This window comes from Glycine max, chromosome 9 (genome assembly GCF_000004515.6).
Source record: "Glycine max cultivar Williams 82 chromosome 9, Glycine_max_v4.0, whole genome shotgun sequence".
Taxonomy (NCBI): domain Eukaryota; kingdom Viridiplantae; phylum Streptophyta; class Magnoliopsida; order Fabales; family Fabaceae; genus Glycine; species Glycine max.
Genome location: NC_038245.2, coordinates 16,077,072 through 16,098,623, shown reverse-complemented (window position 1 = coordinate 16,098,623; position 21,552 = coordinate 16,077,072).

Sequence of the window (21,552 nt, the reverse complement as noted above, 5' to 3'; positions counted from 1 at the left end):
GGGATGCGTGTTCCACGAAAGGAATACGCGCGGAGTCGCCACCGACGTTTATTTGAGGAAAACGTCGAAAAAACCGGAAAAGACGCGATCTACGAACTTTTAAGTGAAAGGTTCGGGAGTTGTATTTACGCACGGGGAAGGTATTAGCACCCCACACGTCCGTCCCAAGGGACGGCAGCCTTTAATCGAATGTGCAAACATGACTTTGATTTTTACGTTCCCTTTTATGTCCTTATATCCTTTATACCCTTTTTATATTTTTCCCTTTTTGTGGTCGACAAGGGTGTTTCCCTTTGCTCCTACGTATTCCTCAATTTGCGATGAGGAAATCAGACCTACGTAGTTCTTTCTTATCAAGTGATTCTTTTTTACTTAAGAGGTGATCATTTTAAGGCGTTGGACCTTGAAAATGATCCATTTTACTTAGTGAGAAATTGAAATGACAAACTTCAAAAGTCTATTTTTATGGACGAGCTTGACTAGGCGAGTTGATTTTAGCCTTAGTTTCACTTTAGTTATTAATCAATTCGATTAAGAATGAGAAATCCCAAAGAGAAAACGTCCGATTGATTTTCCGCCTTATTTTGCTAAAAGATGTTTTTTTGATTATTATATTATTTTTTACCTCTTTTTTGATTTCCAACGTGGTTACGGCACGACCGAACGGTCGGAATTCATTTTAACCGAAGTTAACGGATAATACAATTCAAACGTTCGGTGGAAATTGATTTTTATTTTTAAGTTAAGTGATAAATGACTTAAGTAGAATGGCTTAAGCATGTCAACAGGGGGTATAAAAAGTAAACAAAACGAGAATAAAAATGCACGAAACACAATGTGGACCACTACGGGTACATAGAATGAATCGAAAAGCTTGGTTCGAGGTACTTACCCGTTGAAGATCGAAGAACGATGAAGAACGTCGAAGAACGGTCGAAAACCTTCGCGAAATTCCTCACGGAAAACGTTACGGAAACGTTTCGGAAGCGCCTCGGCTTAGATTTTCTTCACGGAAACAATTTTTCCAAGCAAATTCGAAAGAGAGAGAAGTGCCAACGGGGCTGAACCCTTTTCTTCTTCACTTCCTCCCCTATTTATAGCAAAATAGGGGAGGTGGTTGCCGCCCAGCTCGCCCAGGCGAGCCAGGTTGCTTCCTCCAGAAGCAACAGCCTTCTGGAGAAATATTCTGGAGGGCCCAAGTGGGCCTGGGTGCTATTTGCACCCCTATTTTTACTAAGTACACCCCCCTCTGCTTTTTTTTGTGATTCTTTTTTCGTAAAGTTACGGAAACTTATGAATTTTGTAACGATACTTGTTTTCTTTCCGTAATGTTACGGAACCTTGCGGATTACATAATCATCCCCTTTTTGACTTACGGAATGTTACGGAACCTCACTTAATTATGCAACGATGCTTCCATTTGATTTCCGGTGTGTCACGGAAACTTACGGATTGTGCATCAATATTTTTTTGGTTTTTCGGCATGTCCTGGAATTTCACAAATTGCCTAATGATGGGTACCAAGCACCTCACAAGGACCAAAGAAAGGTCGCATGTCATCAAGCAAAGGTCCCCGGACAAAATTAGGGTATGACAGATCCTGTAAAGGCAAACTGGATAGAGTGATGTTCTTTGATGCTTGGTTATCTAAGTGGCCTGATAGCTCTCAATTTATCCTTGAAAAAAATTACTTTGATCACTGCCCTATCATTATGCATTCTAAATGCATTGATTGGGGCCCTAAGCCTTTCAAGGTGTATCATGGTTGGTTAATGAACAAAGATTATCACAAGTTGGTGAGAGATTATTGGTCTGAATCTCAACCTAAGGGGTGGGGTGGATATGTTTTGAAATGCAAACTTCAGACCCTCAAGCAAAGGCTGAAAAACTAGAGTAAAGATAACTTTGGAGACTTGGGTAACAAAGTCAAGCAGATTTAGCAAAAGCTAAATGATTTGGAGAAGTCACTACCAGCACAACCTTCTGATCAGCAAGTACAGACAACTTATGGTCACTCAAGCTGATCTTTGGGAAAAGGCTACTATCCATGAGTCTTTTGTAAGACAGAAATCTAGAAGCAACTGTCTTCCATCGGTCGACAGGAATAATTCATATTTTCAAAGAATTATTAATTACAGCTGTCGCAACCTACCCTTCGGCAGGAGGGCGACGCGAGACTCGCGGGATGCGTGTTCCACGAAAGGAATACGCGCGGAGTCGCCACCGACGTTTATTTGAGGAAAACGTCGAAAAAACCAGAAAAGACGCGATCTACGAACTTTTAAGTGAAAGGTTCGGGAGTTGTATTTACGCACGGGGAAGGTATTAGCACCTCACACGTCCGTCCCAAGGGACGGCAGCCTTTAATCGAATGTGCAAACATGACTTTGATTTTTACGTTCCCTTTTATGTCCTTATATCCTTTATACCCTTTTTATATTTTTCCCTTTTTGTGGTCGACAAGGGTGTTTCCCTTTGCTCCTACGTATTCCTCAATTTGCGATGAGGAAATCAGACCTACGTAGTTCTTTCTTATCAAGTGATTCTTTTTTACTTAAGAGGTGATCATTTTAAGGCGTTGGACCTTGAAAATGATCCATTTTACTTAGTGAGAAATTGAAATGACAAACTTCAAAAGTCTATTTTTATGGACGAGCTTGACTAGGCGAGTTGATTTTAGCCTTAGTTTCACTTTAGTTATTAATCAATTCGATTAAGAATGAGAAATCCCAAAGAGAAAACGTCCGATTGATTTTCCACTTTATTTTGCTAAAAGATGTTTTTTTGATTATTATATTATTTTTTACCTCTTTTTTGATTTCCAACGTGGTTACGGCAAGACCGAACGGTCGGAATTTATTTTAACCGAAGTTAACGGATAATACAATTCAAACGTTCGGTGGAAATTGATTTTTATTTTTAAGTTAAGTGATAAATGACTTAAGTAGAATGGCTTAAGCATGTCAACAGGGGGTATAAAAAGTAAACAAAATGAGAATAAAAATGCACGAAACACAATGTGGACCACTACGGGTACATAGAATGAATCGAAAAGCTTGGTTCGAGGTACTTACCCGTTGAAGATCGAAGAACGATGAAGAACGTCGAAGAACGGTCGAAAACCTTCGCGAAATTCCTCACGGAAAACGTTACGGAAACGTTTCGGAAGCGCCTCGGCTTAGATTTTCTTCACGGAAACAATTTTTCCAAGCAAATTCGAAAGACAGAGAAGTGCCTAAGGGGCTGACCCCTTTTCTTCTTCACTTCCTCCCCTATTTATAGCAAAATAAGGGAGGTGCTTGCCGCCCAGCTCGCCCAGGCGAGCCAGGTTGCTTCCTCCAGAAGCAACAACCTTCTGGAGGAATATTCTGGAGGGCCCAAGTGGGCCTGGGTGCTATTTGCACCCCCATTTTTACTAAGTACACCCCCTCTGCTTTTTTTGGTGATTCTTTTTTCGTAAAGTTACGGAAACTTACGAATTTCGTAACGATACTTTTTTTCTTTCCGTAATGTTACGGAACCTTGCGGATTACATAATCATCCCCTTTTTGACTTACGGAATGTTACGGAACCTCACTTAATTATGCAACGATGCTTCCATTTGATTTCCGGTGTGTCACGGAAACTTACGGATTGTGCATCAATATTTTTTGGTTTTCCGGCATGTCCTGGAATTTCACAAATTGCCTAATGATGGGTGCGAAGCACCTCACAAGGACCAAAGAAAGGTTGCATGTCATCAAGCAAAGGTCCCCGGACGAAATTAGGGTATGACAGTTGCCCCTCTTTACTTGTCTTTTATTGGAGATAAAAGGAAAGTAAAGATAAGACACTAATTTCGTTCCTCTCGATTTGACGAGAGTCGCGGGTGACCATAAAATCTCCACATGCAAATGACTTGTTGTTCCCGGAATTTCACAAATTGCCTAATGATGGGTGCCAAGCACCTCACAAGGACCAAAGAAAGGTCGCATGTCATCAAGCAAAGGTCCCCGGACAAAATTAGGGTATGACACTAATTTCGTTCCTCTCGGTTGACGAGAGTCGCGGGTGACCATAAAATTTCCGCATGTAAATGACTTGTTGTTCCCGGAATTTCACAAATTGCCTAATGATGGGTGCTAAGCACCTCACAAGGACCAAAAAAAGGTCGCATGTCATCAAGCAAAGGTCCCCGGACGAAATTAGGGTATGACACTAATTTCGTTCCTCTCGGTTAACGAGAGTCGCGGGTGACCATAAAATTTCCGCATGTAAATGACTTGTTGTTCCCGGAGGAACAAAAGGTGCAGAAGACTATGTCAGTCTCTACATGTCATCGGGCCCGCCGCCTCTGGATGACAAAAGGGTGCGGATAACCGTAAGGTATCCCCGCGTGTCATCGGGCCCGCCGCCTCTGGATGACACAAGGGTGCAGAATGACCAAATTTTGTCTTTGCGTGTCATCGGGCCCGCTGCCTCTGGATGACACAAGGGTGCAGAATGACCAAATTTTGTCTCTGCGTGTCATCGGGCCCGCCGCCTCTGGATGACAAAAGGGTGCGGATAACCGTAAGGTATCTCCGCGTGTCATCATGCCCGCCGCCTCTGGATGACACAAGGGTGCAGAATGACCAAATTTTGTCTCTGCGTGTCATCGGGCTCGCCGCCTCTGGATGACAAAAGGGTGCGGATAACCGTAAGGTATCTCCGCATGTCATCGGGCCCGCCGCCTCTGGATGACACAAGGGTGCAGAATGACCAAATTTTGTCTCTGCGTGTCATCGGGCCCGCCGCCTCTGGATGACACAAGGGTGCAGAATGACCAAATTTTGTCTCTACGTGTCATCGGGCCCGCCGCCTCTGGATGACACAAGGGTGCATGTCACATGACCTCAGGGTCAGTATGACAAAGATTATGGGGCGGCCGACAAAAGCAAGGCTCTTGCTCCTACGTATCCTCCAATGAGGAACTCAGACCTACGTAGTTCTAGATAACTTGTGAGACTTGAAAAAGTCTCCACCAGAAGATGCCTACATCTCCGGAAATGGCGCAGATGACCATATTGGCCTCCGCTTATCAATCACACTCGAGGTGTGGATAACCGTAAGGTGCCTCCGCGGGCTACCAGCACTTGGGTCATGGTAACAAAAGGTGGTGTGGTCGACAAAAGCGAGGCTCTTGCTCCTACGTATCCTCCAATGAGGAACTCAGACCTACGTAGTTCTGGATAACTTGTGAGACTTGAAAAAGTCTCGGTGTTTTCTTCGCTAAAATGCAAACATGCTTTAGTAAAGAGATAAATATTCCAACTGATTAGAGTAGCATATGCTTTTTTGAGTGAAAAACAATGCGTTTACCGGGGAAGGAGAGTCTGCTGATGAAATCCCCCATAACCTTAACTGAGATTTTGGATGTTAGCATTTCGTTTCTAAATGACCATTTAGAGGAAACACTGGGTTCGACAAAATAGAAGAAAATCACTCAAAGTGTATCAATCTCGCACAGGTAAGTGTTTCATCCTAATTCCGAACCATAGATATGTCATGACTTGACTTTGCAAATTATTTCCTATCAAATCAAAAATTAAATGCGTGATCATGAATCAATAGGACTTCCCTTGGGAATGGGTTCTTTTGGTGTGTTTTTCGGCTTTTGTGTGTTTTTGGCTTTTGATTTTTTGTTGGCTTTTCCTTTTCTGTTTTTGTTTAGTGCGGGGCGAAAAAGTCGCTAGCGCACTGATTCTGGTTGGCAATTAAAGGGAGAAGACCATTTTAGGTCATGGTTTCCTTTCCTTCTTTTTGTTCATTTGGTGAAAATTCTGTATTGTTCAGATATTGTCCGGTCTAAAGACCTCTCTGCACATTTCTTCTGGTTTCTTTGACCAGGAGCTTTCTTCTTTTCTTTCTTTACTTTCTCCCATTCTTTGGTTGGGAATTTTCTTTCTTTTCTTTTTTTCTTTCTCCCTCTCTTTCATTGGGAATTTCCTTGCTTCCTTTTTTCCTTTGATTGGAAACTTTCCTTCTCTTTTTCTTTGATTGGAAATTTCCCTTCTCTTCTTTTTTGCTTCCGAGGGTAAGGATTGACATTCTCACCCTGGGTCAAGGTTTATGGTGAGTCAGGATTTTGGCTCAAGACTTGTAGAATGGCTAGGCATGGTACATGTCAGGGTTTGGTTTGGTTCAAGGATAAAAGGGATGCCCCACATTATTTCCACGACACAAATGCAAAAATGATGATTTGGAAACTTCATGCAAAACTGGTCATGCATGCACCTATGTGGACACTCAAGTGTCAAACTTTTATGGTCATGTGATGCTAGGGCTCAGGATTTATTTCCTCTATTTTAAATCAACCCAATGTTTCCAAAATATGTTCTTTTATCAATTTGTGCATTCATCCGAGTCCATTTCGAGCATCCGGGAAAACTTCACAGCATTCACCCTTCAGGTGTATACACATTTTTTCCAAAAACTAGTTATGATCAGTGAATTTTTTTCAAAGAAAAGTTGGAAGTCATCTCTTTTCAAAAGCATGTCGGTTTTTCAGCTAGACAACTTATTTTTCTTTTCTTTTTCCTCTATTTTTTCTTACTTGCTCTGTTTTTCTTATTTGCTCTCTTTTTCTTATTTTCTCTCTTTTTCCCTTTTTTAATTTTTATTTTTATTTTTATCATGATTTTAGTTTGTTTTATTATATATTCTTTTTTGACGATGTTCCTAAACGAAGAACTCTACACGGTTCCAAAATTTCAAGCATCATTGATAGTAATGATATATAAACACTAACGCAACAATCCAAACAAAAATGTATGCGCTGTACAAATGACAATCGAAACAACTAAAACAAACATTAGTCTCTCAAGTCAAAACAATAACATAGCATAAAAATGATAAAAGAAATATGAAAGAAAACATGAATCTGGGGATCTCCCAGTCACGTATCTCCACTCCCTCCCAAGAAGTCAAGCAAATCGGCCATCTCCTCGTCCTCGTGGGCCTCTTCTCCACCGCCGGGAGCTTCTGGGGGTGCCTCTCCTGCTTGGGCCTCGGGCCAATCTCCGGGCCATGCGACCTCTGCCCTGAACTGGTCTGGAGTAGGGCATGAAAAAGAAGCGAAGCCCTGGCTCTGCATGCTGAGGCTCATCTGGTACAAACAATCATGGGTCTGTACATGTGCTCGGTGGTTGGCCGCCTGCTGGCGAACCAAATGCCGTAAATACTGCTCCATGTCAAATGCCCCAGCCTGGCCAGCTTGATGAGGTGGTGGTGGCGCGCCTGTGGCCTGTGGAGCATCACCCTGAGCCTATCTCTCGGTACAGTACTTCTCAATAAAAGCCCGGGTGATGGGCGGCCGAATTACCTTGGTAGGTGCAACGGGGACTCCGAATGACTGGCAGAGTCCTGTGATCAGCGAAGGAAATCCCAGGGCCCTGTTGGACTTATCTGGATCCAAAGGATGTCTGGTAGGCGCCATACCTGCAAAAATATAAATGGCATCAGCGATTAACTGAGCCACATGGACGCTCATCCGCGTCAGGATGGCGTACACCAGCTGACACTTCGGCAGGGGGAGGTCGGAATTATGATCGCTGGGCAGGATGTTTCTGAGGAGCAACGTCATCCATATCTGGGTCAGGGTGGTCATGTTGGTGCGCATGATTCGCACTCGCCTCCCTGCAGCAGTCCGGGCAAAATCCTGCCCCGGTATACATAGCAGCTGGGCGATGGCCTCCTCATCGAACCCATCAGACCGGTTCCTCCTCTAGCCGTACTCACATTCCTGGCCCTCTTCCAACACCAACGGATATCCCAGGAGCTGGCCGATAGCGTCGGCATCAAACGGGATCCACTGACCCCTTACCAAGGATCTCATGTGACGCACGCCCTCCTCTGTTGGCCAAGCATTGGCATAAAACTCAAGGACTATTTCTGGATCGAACTTGGCCATGGGAGTAACCAGTGATGCCCACCGCCGGTGCCCTATTTCCTCCTGGAAATCAGTATACTCGTCGTCCCTGAGCTGGACGCGTCGCTCTCGGAGAAACGACCATCCCTTGATGGCCTCGAAGCGCTGCTGGTGTACAACGCTCCTAAAGCGGTGACTGTCGTACTCCGGAGCGGAACTAGTTCCTTCGGCCGCCTTGTCCTTCCTGGACCTCTTTGAGGCAAGCTTCCTCGGGGCCATTCCTGCGAAGGCAAACATTTGGAAAGTTAGTTTTTACCAAGAAATGCTACCCTTAAAACAAAAATGGCATACAACCCCCTCCAATAAATACAAACATCAATGTAAATTTAGAGCAAGCTTATGCGCATACTTCTTCACGAACGTTCACTTGCACAAGACATTCTTATAACTAAGAAAAATGCACCCATATACAATCAAGGCACCTTCGTTACCTAGATTATTTACATGTACTTCCAAGGTGTATTTGTTACCTACATCACACACATTTCCTTTGCTAAATTCACATACATGCATACTCTAAGCACTTTGGCTATCAAAAATTGCATACGTGCACATCTTGGTATTTCTAATACCTATACATACACAAACTTCATGATGAATCTTGACTATCTACACAATAAGGTGCTACATTTCATGCTTTTTTTTTTCAAGTGTTTTTACTACCTAAAGCCGCATGCAAATTCAAGTACATTTTCTTTTGCTCGCTAAAATTGTATTCAAATTAAAAGGTATTTTTGTAATGTATTTTCTTTACATAACATGCAACATATTTATAGATTTTTGTGAGACATTTTGACTACCAAAAATTATATGTACATACATCCAAGTATTTTGCTACCATACCCAAAGTGTAAATTGCCAAAGGTATTTTGCTACCTACACATTTATGATGAGCAAAATTCCTAACCATCTAGGCATAGGGAAAATATTGTAGCATGGCCCATAGCTGATTGCTGGCCAAAAAGGGTAACTTTACCCAACATGCACCTCCTCTTGTGTTCTTTTGCATAAAAACTTTGGTTCCTAGGCCTAGGATATATGTTGGGCAATCACTCTAGCCTTTTTCGGGAATGAATGCATGTCCCAAAAAATAGAAAATATGTGCAAACCAAAATGCCCCGTGGGTTGTTTCCTTACTAAAGTCACGCGCTAATGCCATTGAGGCATTTCACCGAACACTTGGTGGGCGCGCGTTTAGGCATCAATAGCAAGAGAAAGGGGACAATATGGCATGTCCCATTGTTTCAAAATGCATTATAGGCCTAGGGCCATCCCATACAAACCCCCAATTCAACCTAATCAAGCAAGAAAACAAACCAAAATTGCCCCACATATTTAAGCACATTCCCACAATTTAGAGCACCAAAAGGAGATCAAAATACACCAATGAAAAGCTAGAAAGCTTAGGGATGGAACACTTACTTGTTGGTGATGAACAAAAGCGCAAAACGGAATCAAAAAATGCGAAAAATGATGACCCTAGGGCTGCAAACTCGTCAATCCCGTGGGTATGGCTTTTGAAAGGGGGGAAAAGAAGTTTTTGAATGCAAAAACGTCCCCCCTTTCGTCATTCTTATAATTTGGTGCAGGGGTGGCTCGCCCAGGCGAGCTAACCTGCATTTTTTTTTTGAGAGGAACATTAACCATGTCCCCTCCTTCCTTATGGTTTAGCGTCTTGCTTAACTTGAACTTACTTAAGTTAGAGTTAGGCATTGATTACTTATTTTTAAAACAAACAAAAAGTAAAAGAAAACTGCAAATACAAAGGATACGGGGCTACCTTGCAGCGACGTTCTCCGCTTGCTTAGCGTGGAGAAAGGGGCGACGATCAGTCGGTCGTGACCCCATCCCCACTTGCATCCGTTCATGTGTACCTGCAAGTAAGAAACAACCTGGTGTGGCCAATCTTGACCGCATCGCTGTCTTACCTTGATTGGTTTCTGCTGTTCATGTTTTGTCTCTACCCCAGAAGGTAGCTCAAGATGATCCTGCCCCTGTTTTACCACAACAATATGCATGCGTATGCGTATGCGTATGCGTATGCATGAATGTTTTCAAACGCAGCAAATTTTAGGGAAAGTTGGTTCAGGTTCAATTCTAATTAAGCGCTTGGGGCATCCCATGAACTGAGCGGAAGGGCTCAGGTGATCACAAATCAACGCAAGGTTTGAAACTAACGTGAGGACTAAAGCCTCGAATCCACGTTCATCTCTTTGAAAGATTGTAACGAGAGATACAACAGACAGGAAATCCCTGGGGGAAATCCAGAAAACGCATAAAGATAAAGAACATGCAGCGACATCCTTAATTGCCCCAGCTTCTAAGCATAATATCGTTTGACGACATCAAAATTCACGGGTGAAGGTAGCTCTTCGCCATCCATGTTGGTAAGCACCAGGGCTCCTCCGGAAAAAGCCTTCTTCACAACAAAAGGCCCTTCGTAGTTTGGGGCCCATTTCCCTCGATTGTCCTTGACAGCATGGGACATTTTCTTTAGCACAAGGTCTCCCTCATGGAACTTGCACAAGCGTACTTTCTTGTCGAATGCACTCTTCATTCTTTGCTGGTACACGCGCCCATGACTCATGGCTGTTAAGCGCTTACCCTCAATGAGGTTGAGCTGGTCATAGCGCGTTTGAGCCCACTCTGATTCCTTTAATCCGGATTCTGCCAAGATCCTTAATGACGGGACTTCTACCTCAAACGGTAACACAACCTCCATCCCATATACCAATGAGAACGGCGTTGCCCCAGTTGACGTTCGCACTGAAGTTCGGTAACCGTGTAACGCAAATGGGAGCATTTCGTGCCAATCCTTGTATGACACGATCATCTTTTGGATAATCCTTTTGATATTCTTATTGGCCGCTTCCACGGCTCCATTCATCTTTGGCCGGTAGGGTGTGGAATTGTGATGCTGGATTTTAAACTCCTCGCACATTTCCCCCATCATCTTGTTATTCAGGTTGGTGCCGTTGTCCGTGATAATCTTCCTTGGCAAACCTGTCGCAACCTACCCTTCGGCGGGAGGGCGACGCGTGACTCGCGGGATGCGTGTTCCACGAAAGGAATACGCGCGGAGTCGCCACCAACGTTTATTTGAGGAAAACGTCGGAAAAACCAGAAAAGACGCGATCTACGAACTTTTAAGTGAAAGGTTCGGGAGTTGTATTTACGCACGGGGAAGGTATTGGCACCCCACACGTCCGCCCCAAGGGACGGCAGCCTTTAATCGAATGTGCAAACATGACTTTGATTTTTACGTTCCCTTTTATGTCCTTATATCCTTTATACCCTTTTTATATTTTTTCTTTTTTGTGGTCGACAAGGGTGTTTCCCTTTGCTCCTACGTATTCCTCAATTTGGGATGAGAAAATCAGACCTACGTAGTTCTTTCGGAACAAAGTGTTTGGTTTAAGTTTGTTTTTTGTCTTTTTTGCAAAATATGTTTTTTATTTGAACAAAAGGTCATTTAAGGTGTTGGACCATTAAACGGTCTTTTGATTTTGAAAGGAGAGAAACGTTAAGGCATTGGACCATTAACGATCTCTTGTTTTTGAAAGGAGAGAAACGTTAAGGCATTTGGACCATTAACGATCTCTTGGGGTGGTCGACAAAAGAGGGGCTTTTGCTCCTACGTATCCTCAATTGCGATGAGGAAATCAGACCTACGTAGTTCTTGCAAAAGCGGTAAAGTCACATGTTGATTTTATGCTTTTGAACGGTCCATGTTAACCGATAAAAGCAAAGAGGACCGTTTAAGGCGTTGGACCTTAAAACGGTTTTTAGTGATTTTTCGGAAAAAAAACTTGATTTGTGAGTTGATTTTAGTCTTAGTTTCACTTTGGTTATTAATCAATTCATTCAAGGAAACTTCCAAAGAAAAACGTCCGATTGATTTTTTTTATTATTTTATTCAAAGATATTTTGATTATTTTATTATTATTTTTCAAGATATTTTGATTATTTTATTATTATTTTACTTTTTTTGGTTTAACCGAGGTTATAGCGTGAACGATCACAAATGATCGGTTGAAATTCATTTTATCATTTATTAGACGAGACAACGGCTTAAATAAATGGTTAAAGCACGTTAAAAACGGAAGAAAAGAAAACTGAAAGTAAACGAAATTAAAGTGAAAGTACACAAAACAAGAAATGAATTGAAAGTCTCGAATTCGAAAACTTACCCGTTGAAGAACGAAGAACGAACGAAGAACGGATGAAGAACGGTGAAGAACGACGAAGAACGATGAAGAATTTCCACATAATCGCTTACGGAAGCGTTACGGAAGTACTTCGACTTGATTTTTCTTCACGAAAACATGTTTTTTGCCCAAAATAGCCGAAATGCATAGCCAAAGGGGTCTTGAACATTTTGAAACAGCTCCCCCCTCCCCTATTTATAGAAAAAAAGGAGGTGCTTGCCGCCCAAAGACTTAATGAAGAAGATTTCTAAGCGCACCCGAATTACTAAGTGCACCCCCCTTTTCGTATTTTACGGAAAAGTTACGGAAGCCTTACGGAACTGTTTTCGAATTTGATTTTCATCTTTTTTCTCTTCCCTTTCACCAATGTTAAGTGGAATATGCTTACCCAAGGTTTTCGAAAATTTTACGGAAGTATTACGGAAGCCGCGGAAGTCCCGAAAACCATTTTTCAAAAACGTGGAGGAGCTTGCCGCCCAGTTACTTCCTCTTTAAGCAACCCAACTTCCAAATTGTTCTGGAAGGGCCTAGATTTGAATTGCTATTTACACCCCTATCTTGATAAGTTCACCCCCTTACCTTTTTTGGTGATTCTTTTTTTGTAAAGTTACGAAAACTTACGAATCTCGTAACGATACTTGTTTTCTTTCCGTAATGTTACGGAACCTTGCGGATTACATAATCATCCCCTTTTTGACTTACGGAATGTTACGGAATCTCACTTAATTATGCAACGATGCTTCCATTTGATTTCCGGTGTGTCACGAAAACTTACGGATTGTGCATCAATATTTTTTGGTTTTCTGGCATGTCCTGGAATTTCACAAATTGCCTAATGATGGGTGCCAAGCACCTCACAAGGACCAAAGAAAGGTCGCATGTCATCAAGCAAAGGTCCCCGGACGAAATTAGGGTATGACAGTTGCCCCTCTTTACTTGTCTTTTATTGGAGATAAAAGGGAAGTAAAGACAAGACACTAATTTCGTTCCTCTCGATTTGACGAGAGTCGCGGGTGACCATAAAATCTCCACATGCAAATGACTTGTTGTTCCCGGAATTTCACAAATTGCCTAATGATGGGTGCCAAGCACCTCACAAGGACCAAAGAAAGGTCACATGTCATCAAGCAAAGATCCCCGGACGAAAATTAGGGTATGACACTAATTTCGCTCCTCTCGGTTGACGAGAGTCGCGGGTGACCATGACTTGTCGTTCCCGGAATTTCACAAATCGCCTAATGATGGGTGCCAAGCACCTCACAAGGACCAAAGAAAGGTCGCATGTCATCAAGCAAAGGTCCCCGGACGAAAATTAGTGTATGACACTAATTTCGCTCCTCTCGGTTGACGAGAGTCGCGGGTGACCATGACTTTGTGGTTCCCGGAATTTCACAAATCGCCTAATGATGGGTGCCAAGCACCTCACAAGGACCAAAGAAAGGTCGCATGTCATCAAGCAAAGGTCCCCGGACGAAAATTAGTGTATGACACTAATTTCGCTCCTCTCGGTTGACGAGAGTCGCGGGCGACCATGAAATTTCCGCATGTAAATGACTTGTTGTTCCCGGAGGAACAAAAGGTGCAGAAGACTATGTCAGCCTCTGCATGCTATCAAGCGTTCTGTCTTACAGATAGCAAAAGAATGTTTATACGGATAACCACTCGGGTATTTCCGCGTATCATCGGGCCCGCCGCCTCTGGATGACACAAGGGTGCGGATAACCGTAAGGTATCTCCGCGTATCATCGGGCCCGTCGCCTCTGGATGATACAAGGGTGCAGAATGACCAAACTTGGTCTCTGCTTGTCATCGGGCCCGCCGCCTCTGGATGACAAAAGGGTGCGGATAACCGTAAGGTATCTCCGCGTATCATCGGGCCCGCCGCCTCTGGATGATACAAGGGTGCAGAATGACCAAACTTGGTCTCTGCTTGTCATCGGGCCCGCCGCCTCTGGATGATACAAGGGTGCAGAATGACCAAATTTGGTCTCTGCTTGTCATCGGGCCCGCCGCCTCTGGATGACAAAAGGGTGCGGATAACCGTAAGGTATCTCCGTGTATCATCGGGCCCGCCGCCTCTGGATGACACAAGGGTGCAGAATGACCAAATTTTGTCTCTGCTTGTCATCGGGCCCGCCGCCTCTGGATGACAAAAGGGTACGGATAACCGTAAGGTATCTCCGCGTATCATCGGGCCCGCCGCCTCTGGATGATACTAGGGTGCAGAATGACCAAATTTTGTCTCTGCTTGTCATCGGGCCCGCCGCCTCTGGATGACAAAAGGGTGCGGATAACCGTAAGGTATCTCCGCGTATCATCGGGCCCGCCGCCTCTGGATGATACAAGGGTGCAGAATGACCAAACTTGGTCTCTGCTTGTCATCGGGCCCGCCGCCTTTGGATGACAAAAGGGTGCGGATAACCGTAAGGTATTTCCGCGTATCATCGGGCCCGCCGCCTCTGGATGATACAAGGGTGCATGTCACATGGCCTCAGGGTCAGTATGACAAAGATTATGGGGCGGCCGACAAAAGCAAGGCTCTTGCTCCTACGTATCCTCCAATGAGGAACTCAGACCTACGTAGTTCTAGATAATTTGTGAGACTTGAAAAGTCTCCATCAGAAAATGCTGACATCTCCGGAAAGGGCGCAGATGACCATATTGGCCTCTGCTCGTCAATCACACTTGGGGTGACTGAATGACGAGGTGCGGATAACCGTAAGGTGTCTCCGCGGGCTACCAGCTCTTGAGTCATGGCAACAAAAGGCGGTATGGTCGACAAAAGCGAGGCTCTTGCTCCTACGTATCCTCCAATGAGGAACTTAGACCTACGTAGTTCTGGATAACTTGTGAGACTTGAAAAAGTATCGGTGTTTTCTCCACTAAAATGCAAACATGCTTTAGCAAAGAGACAAATATTCCAACTGATTTAGAGCAGCATATGCTTTTTTGAGTGAAAAAAAATGCGTCTACCGGGGAAGGAGAGTCTGCTGATGAAATCTCCCATAACCATAAATGAGATTTTGGATGTTAGCATTTCGTTTCTAAATGACCATTTAGAGGAAACACTGGGTTCGACAAAAATAAAAGAAATCCACTCAAAGTGTATCAATCTCGCACAGGTAAGTGTTTCATCCTAATTCCGAACCATAGATATGTCATGACTTGACTTTGCAAATTATTTCCTATCAAATCAAAAATTACATGCGTGATCATGGATCAAATAGGACTTCCCTTGGGAATGGGTTCTTTTGGGGAGTTTTTCGGCTTTTGATTATTTTTTTGCCTTTTCCTTTTCTGTTTTGGTTTTGCGCGAGGCGAACAAGTCACCGACGCACAGGATTTTGGTTGGTAATCAAAGGGAGAAGACCACTTTAGGTCATGGTTTCGTTTTCTTTCTTTTGTTCATTTGATGACAATTCTGTACTGTTCAGATATTGTCTGGTCAAAAGACCTTTCTGCACATTTCTTCTAGTTTCTTTGATCAAGAACTTTCTTTCCTTCCTTTTTTTACTTTCTCCCATTCTTTGGTTGGGAATTTTCTTTCTTTTCTTTTTGCTTTCTCCCACTCTTTGATTGGGAATTTCCTTTCTTTTCTTTTTGCTTTCTCTTTGATTGGAAATTTTCCTTCTTTCCTTTTTTGCTTCCGAGGGTAAGGATTATAGTGAGTCATGATTTTGGATCAAGGTTTGTAGAATGGCTAGACATGATACATGTCGGGGTTTGGTTTGGCTCAAGGATAAAAGGGGTGCCCCACATTATTTCCATGACACAAATGCAAAAATGATGATTTGGAAACTTTATGCAAAACTGGTCATGCATGCACCTATGCGGAATTTCAAGTGTCAAGTTTTTATGGTCATGTGATGCTAGGGCTCAGGATTCATTTCCTCTATTTTAGTCAACCCAATGTTTCCAAAATATGTTCTTTTATCCATTTGTGCATTCATCCAAGTCCATTTCGGGCGTCCGAGAAAATTTTCACAGCATTCACCTTTCAGGTGTATACACATTTTTTCAAAAACTAGTTATGATCAGTGAATTTTTTCAAAGAAAAGTTGGAAGTCATCTCTTTTCAAAAGCATATCGGTTTTTCAGCTAAACAACTTATTTTTCTTTTTTCTCTCTTTTTTTTCTTCTTTTTTTTATTTGTTTATTTCTTTTTCTTGTTTGTTTTTTTTTCTTCTCTTTTTTTTTTTCATGAGGTATTTTGCTATATACATGCATATCCAAGGTATCTTGCTACCTAAACATACATATATATGTTTTGTAAGGTATTTTTGCTATATACATGCATATCCAAGGTATCTTTCTACCTAAACATACATATATATTTTGTGAAGTATTTTTTGTTTACATACATGCATATCTAAGGTATCTTTCTACCTAAACATACATATATATATATTTTGTGAAGTGTTTTTTGTTTACATACATGCATATCTAAGGTATTTTTCTACCTAAACATACATATATATATTTTGTGAAGTGTTTTTTTGTTTACATACATGCATATCTAAGGTATTTTCACTACCTAAACATACATATATATGTTTTGTAAGGTATGACTACCTTCTGAGCTTGCGCTTGTTTTATTTAAATTCCCAGGATCATGAGCAACTAGGTGCGTCCTACTATAAAAAATGATCAAATAGCAGGCAGAAATTTAAAAGGTACTAGGTTGCCTCCTAGTAGCGCTTCTTTAACGTCTTGAGCTGGACGCCTTATGACTTGTCGGTCACTGACCTAGTACTTTGCTTACCTTTGGCTTTGGACTTGGTCGCCTATTGGTCGGCCATGTGGTGTAGGCAATACTCAAACCTTTTTGTGGATGAGCAGAGGTGAACTCTAGAGGTGATGGCGGTGCGTCTATTCCCCGCTGCCGGCCATCGCCAGGCTGCTGTGGTGTTTCGCCCTGCGCCTGCCTGGAGACGCAGAACTTCTTGATGAAAGCTCGATTGGTAGGGGGGACCTGATGACCTTGCTGGGGGCGACAGGCACTCCCTAGAACTATGCCACGACGACATGAACTTGCTGGGGGGAACGGGCGCCCTGTAGGGCCGACAGAGGCCCGTAACCAGAGCTGGAAACCCCAGGGCCCTGTTGGACTTCTTCAGGTCCACTGGGTGTCTTTGTGGGTGCGATCCCTGCAAACAATAGATGGTATCAGAAATCAGTTGAACCATATGCATACTTACCTATGATGATGTGACCTTGTCGGGGGGGGTACGAGCACCCTGTAGGACTGATAGAGGCCCGTAACCAGAGCTGGAAACCCTAGGGCCCTGTTGGACTTTTCCGGGTCCACTGGGTGTCTCTTGGGTGCGATCCCTGCAAACAATAGATGGTATCAGAAATCAATTGAACTATATGCATACTTACCCATGTCGGGACGACACAGACTAACTGATACTTTTGCAGGGGGAGATTGGCGTTGCGGTCGCTGGGCAGAATGTTGCTAAGTAGCAATGTCATCTATATCTGTGTAAGAGTGGTCATGTTGGTGCGCATGATCCGCACTCGTCTCTTTGCAGCGGCACGGGTGAAATCTTGCCCTGGTATGCATAGTAGCTGTGTGATAGCCTCCCTCTCTGGTTGTGCTCGCACAGTTGGCCCTCCTCCAATATCAGGGGGTGGCCCAGGAACCGTTAAAAGGAAACTACTGGCCCCTTAACCGGAAGTGCAAGTCTCGGTTAAGCATTTAAGGGCAGAGGACCTTAAATTCTTTTAAGGTGTGGATGTCGAGCACACTGAAAATGAGGACACGTAGCCCTCTAAAGGTGAGGGCGTGCAGCCCTCTCAAGGCGAGGAGGTGTAGTCCTCTGGAGGTGAGGGCGTGCAGCCCTCTGCTGGCGAGGACGTGTAGTCCTTTCAAGGTGAGGGCGTGTAGCTCTCTGACGGTGAGGGTAACTAGTACCCAAGGTGAGGACGTGTAGCCCTCTCAAGGCAAGGACATGTAGTCCTCTGGAGGTGAGGGCGTGCAACCCTCTGATGCTGAGGACGTGTAGTCCTCTCAAGGCGAGGACGTGTAGTCCTCTAAACGGTGAGGGTAACTAGTACCCAAGGTGAGGGCGTGTAGCCCTCTCAAGGCGAGGACATGTAGTCCTCTAGAGGTGAGGGCGTGCAGCCCTCTGATGGTGAGGACGTGTAGTCCTCTCAAGGTGAGGGCGTGTAGCCCTCTAACGGTGAGGGTAACTAGTACCCAAGGTGAGGGCATGTAGCCCTCTCAAGGCGAGGACATGTAGTCCTCTGGAGGTGAGGGCGTGCAGCCCTCTGATGGTGAGGACGTGTAGTCCTCTCAAGGCAAGGACGTGTAGTCCTCTCAACGGTGAGGGTAACTAGTACCCAAGGTGAGGGCGTGTAGCCCTCTCAAGGCGAGGACATGTAGTCCTCTGAAGGTGAGGGCGTGCAGCCCTCTGTTGGCGAGGACGTGTAGTCCTCTAAAAGTGATAGGTACAAGTACCCAAGGGTCCACCCTTATGAGAAAGCAAGAGATCGACTCATCGAGAGGGCCGGTCATCCCAAATCCACAAGATTTGGACATTAGATGTAGGAAATCTATGCAGTTAACATGATTTTTAGGGATGCAGATGCATGCAACCTTTGTCGTGAAATTTGGTAAATGCGGACTTCATATGAAACAATGCAATGTAATGGAAAGTTGTACAATGTTCATGACATTCTTTCCCTATTTTGTGATTTTGATTTTGATTTGATTTTTTTCGGAAAACATAGATTGACTGTCCTTTTGAAAGAGGTGATAATTCATGCGACCTTATCCTATCTTTTGCAAATCTCTCCGGGAACTCCCTCAAAGTGTATGTTCTTTTTGATTTAGTCACTTGACCATTTTGGAGTGACGGCAATGGAGCCATTTGATGTTTAATCAATCCATCGAAATCCTAGGGTTTGTCCCCCCTTTTTTTGTTGAAAACATCGATGGGTGAGAACTTTTGATCGGCCCCTATGTTAACTTGAGGCTCATGGACGGTGCCCCTCATTGCCCCAGTGTAAGGCTTTGAGGTACCAATTGTTGCCTTTCGTCATGACCTTGTAGGAGGGAACCTATTGGGTGAGAACTTCTAATCTGCCCCTAGGTTCGCTTGAGGTTTTTGCATGGTGCCTTTCGTTGCCCCAGTGTAGGGCTTAGAGGTACCAAGTGTTGTCTTGTTTTCATAGCCTCGTAGTGAGGAAGAATGAAAGAAGCAGTTGATTCTTGCAAAAAGAATTTTCCAAGGACGAGAAATAGTTAAAGGATTTTTTTAGTTGATGGATTAAGTCAAATGACTCCTATGTAGAAGCAAGATGTTTTGATGTTTTGATGATGCCGAAGGATCAAGTGCTTCTAAGTTTTATTCGAGACAAGAAATCAAGATATATGATCAAGTTGATCTCTAGAATCTTAGGAAGAAGTTTCCAAATTGAAAAACAAAAGGTTTGACCAAAGAATTCTATCATTTCAAATTGAGATTTGCTCTCTGGTAATCGATTACCAGCAGTTGAAAATGTTTTAATTCAAATTTTTAAAACCTGTAATCGTTTACACAAGTCTTGTAATCGATTACCAGAGGGGATTTTCGGAAAATAATTTCCAAGAGTCACATCTATTCAAATGGTTTATGAATGGCCATCAAAGGTCTATTTATATGTGACTTGGAAACACGAATTCAAAGAGAGCTTTTATTGCCCAAAAAGTTTATCCTCTCAAAAGATTAAGAGTTTTTCTGAACTGAACTGTCTTATCCTCTCAAAAAGATTCCTTGGTCAACCACTTGCATATTCAATAAGGAATTTTGATTGGTCTTCATTGTACAATCTATCCCTTTTAAGAGAGATTTCTTCTTCTCTTCTTCTTATTTCTAAAAAGGGATTAAGAGACCGTGGGTCTCTTGTTGTAGACGATTCCTGAACACAAGGGAAGGGTTGTCCCTGTGTGATTCAGACTTTGTAAAAGGAGTTTTACAAAGAGAGTGGAAAATCTCAAGTGGGTTGCTTGAGGACTGGACGTAGGCGCGGGAAGTGGCCGAACCAGTATAAATCAAGTTTGCATTCCTCTCTTCCTTTAAACTTCTTTTATTTATTGCTATTTATCTTTTGCTTTAAAGAAGTTTATTTTGAATTGTCTTTTGAGTAATTCATGTTTAAGGGTGCATTGTTAATCCAAAAAGAAAGAGTGATAGTTCAATTGGGGAATAGTCTTTGCATCTTAATTCAACCCCCCCTTTCTTAAGATAACTGAGGCCATTTGTCCAACATCCTATTCTTGACAACTCGCTTCTCCAAGAAGACAAACTTTCCGGAATGATAAAATGAAGTCACACGAACGTCTATATTTTTACTTGAAAACACAGTCAATCAAATGCCCCCTCTTTTTTCTTTTTTTTTTTTACTTTACTCGTCGTTTTACGACACCCCCACCAATGTGCAAGATGAGTAATCTCTGATTGAACGGTCTTGGAAGTCAACACTCAGGAGCGCAGGTTGCTTGAGCAAACAGACCAATGGCTTACACTCACATTCCGGTGGAAGTTGAATAAGCAAAGATGTGTGTTTTGAGAGGATGAGAGAGACAAGGATGTCCATTTTATCCATATCATTTAGCATTGTAACTGTGGTTTATAATAATGGCATAAACTTGAAAATCCTGATGAGTCATAACAACAGCTTCCAGAATTGCCCCATGTATGGTGTTGCTTGTTAATGTTAGGATTCAACAAGCGATTCTCCTCAAATTTCAGCCAGCCCGTATCAATTAGACCTTGCACCTTACGCTTCAGAGCCCTACAATGCTCAATGGAACGCCCCGGGGCTTCTCCGTGACAAGCACACGTTGCGTTCGAGTCGTATTCTCGGAGAAATGGAGGTTGATGAACCTTGGCTAGGGTTATGGCTACCATTGAATTATTAAGTAGATATGGGATCAAGTTTAGCATATGACAACGGAATTTGGGGTGAACCCTACAGGCTTTTTGCTGCAAAATTCCTTTTTGTTGTGTGTTTTTTTTTTGGTTTGTGCTAAAGGTGGTCTTCGTCATTGGAAGTGCGGTAGACAGGCTTTGTGGTTGATTTAGGGATGGCCTTTGTGGATAACTGGGTGGTGGGTAAGGAGGTGGTTTGTTATTGACTGAGTAATGACATTGTTGGGTTTGGTGGGAAACTTGGCCGTATAGGAATGGCAGTCACAGCATGGGTTTCTCCCTCATCCTCACCCTCTTTATTTGCCCCAGTTTTCTCATTCGTCTAAGCAGGATGATTAAATTTGCCTCTTTTCAGATCCACTTCGATCCTTTCACTGGCGAAGACCAAATCCGCAAAGCTTTGAGGGTGCGTAGCCCACCATCTTTTCATAGTAGAGTATCGATAATGTGTCTACCATCACGATTATCGTCTCCCTTT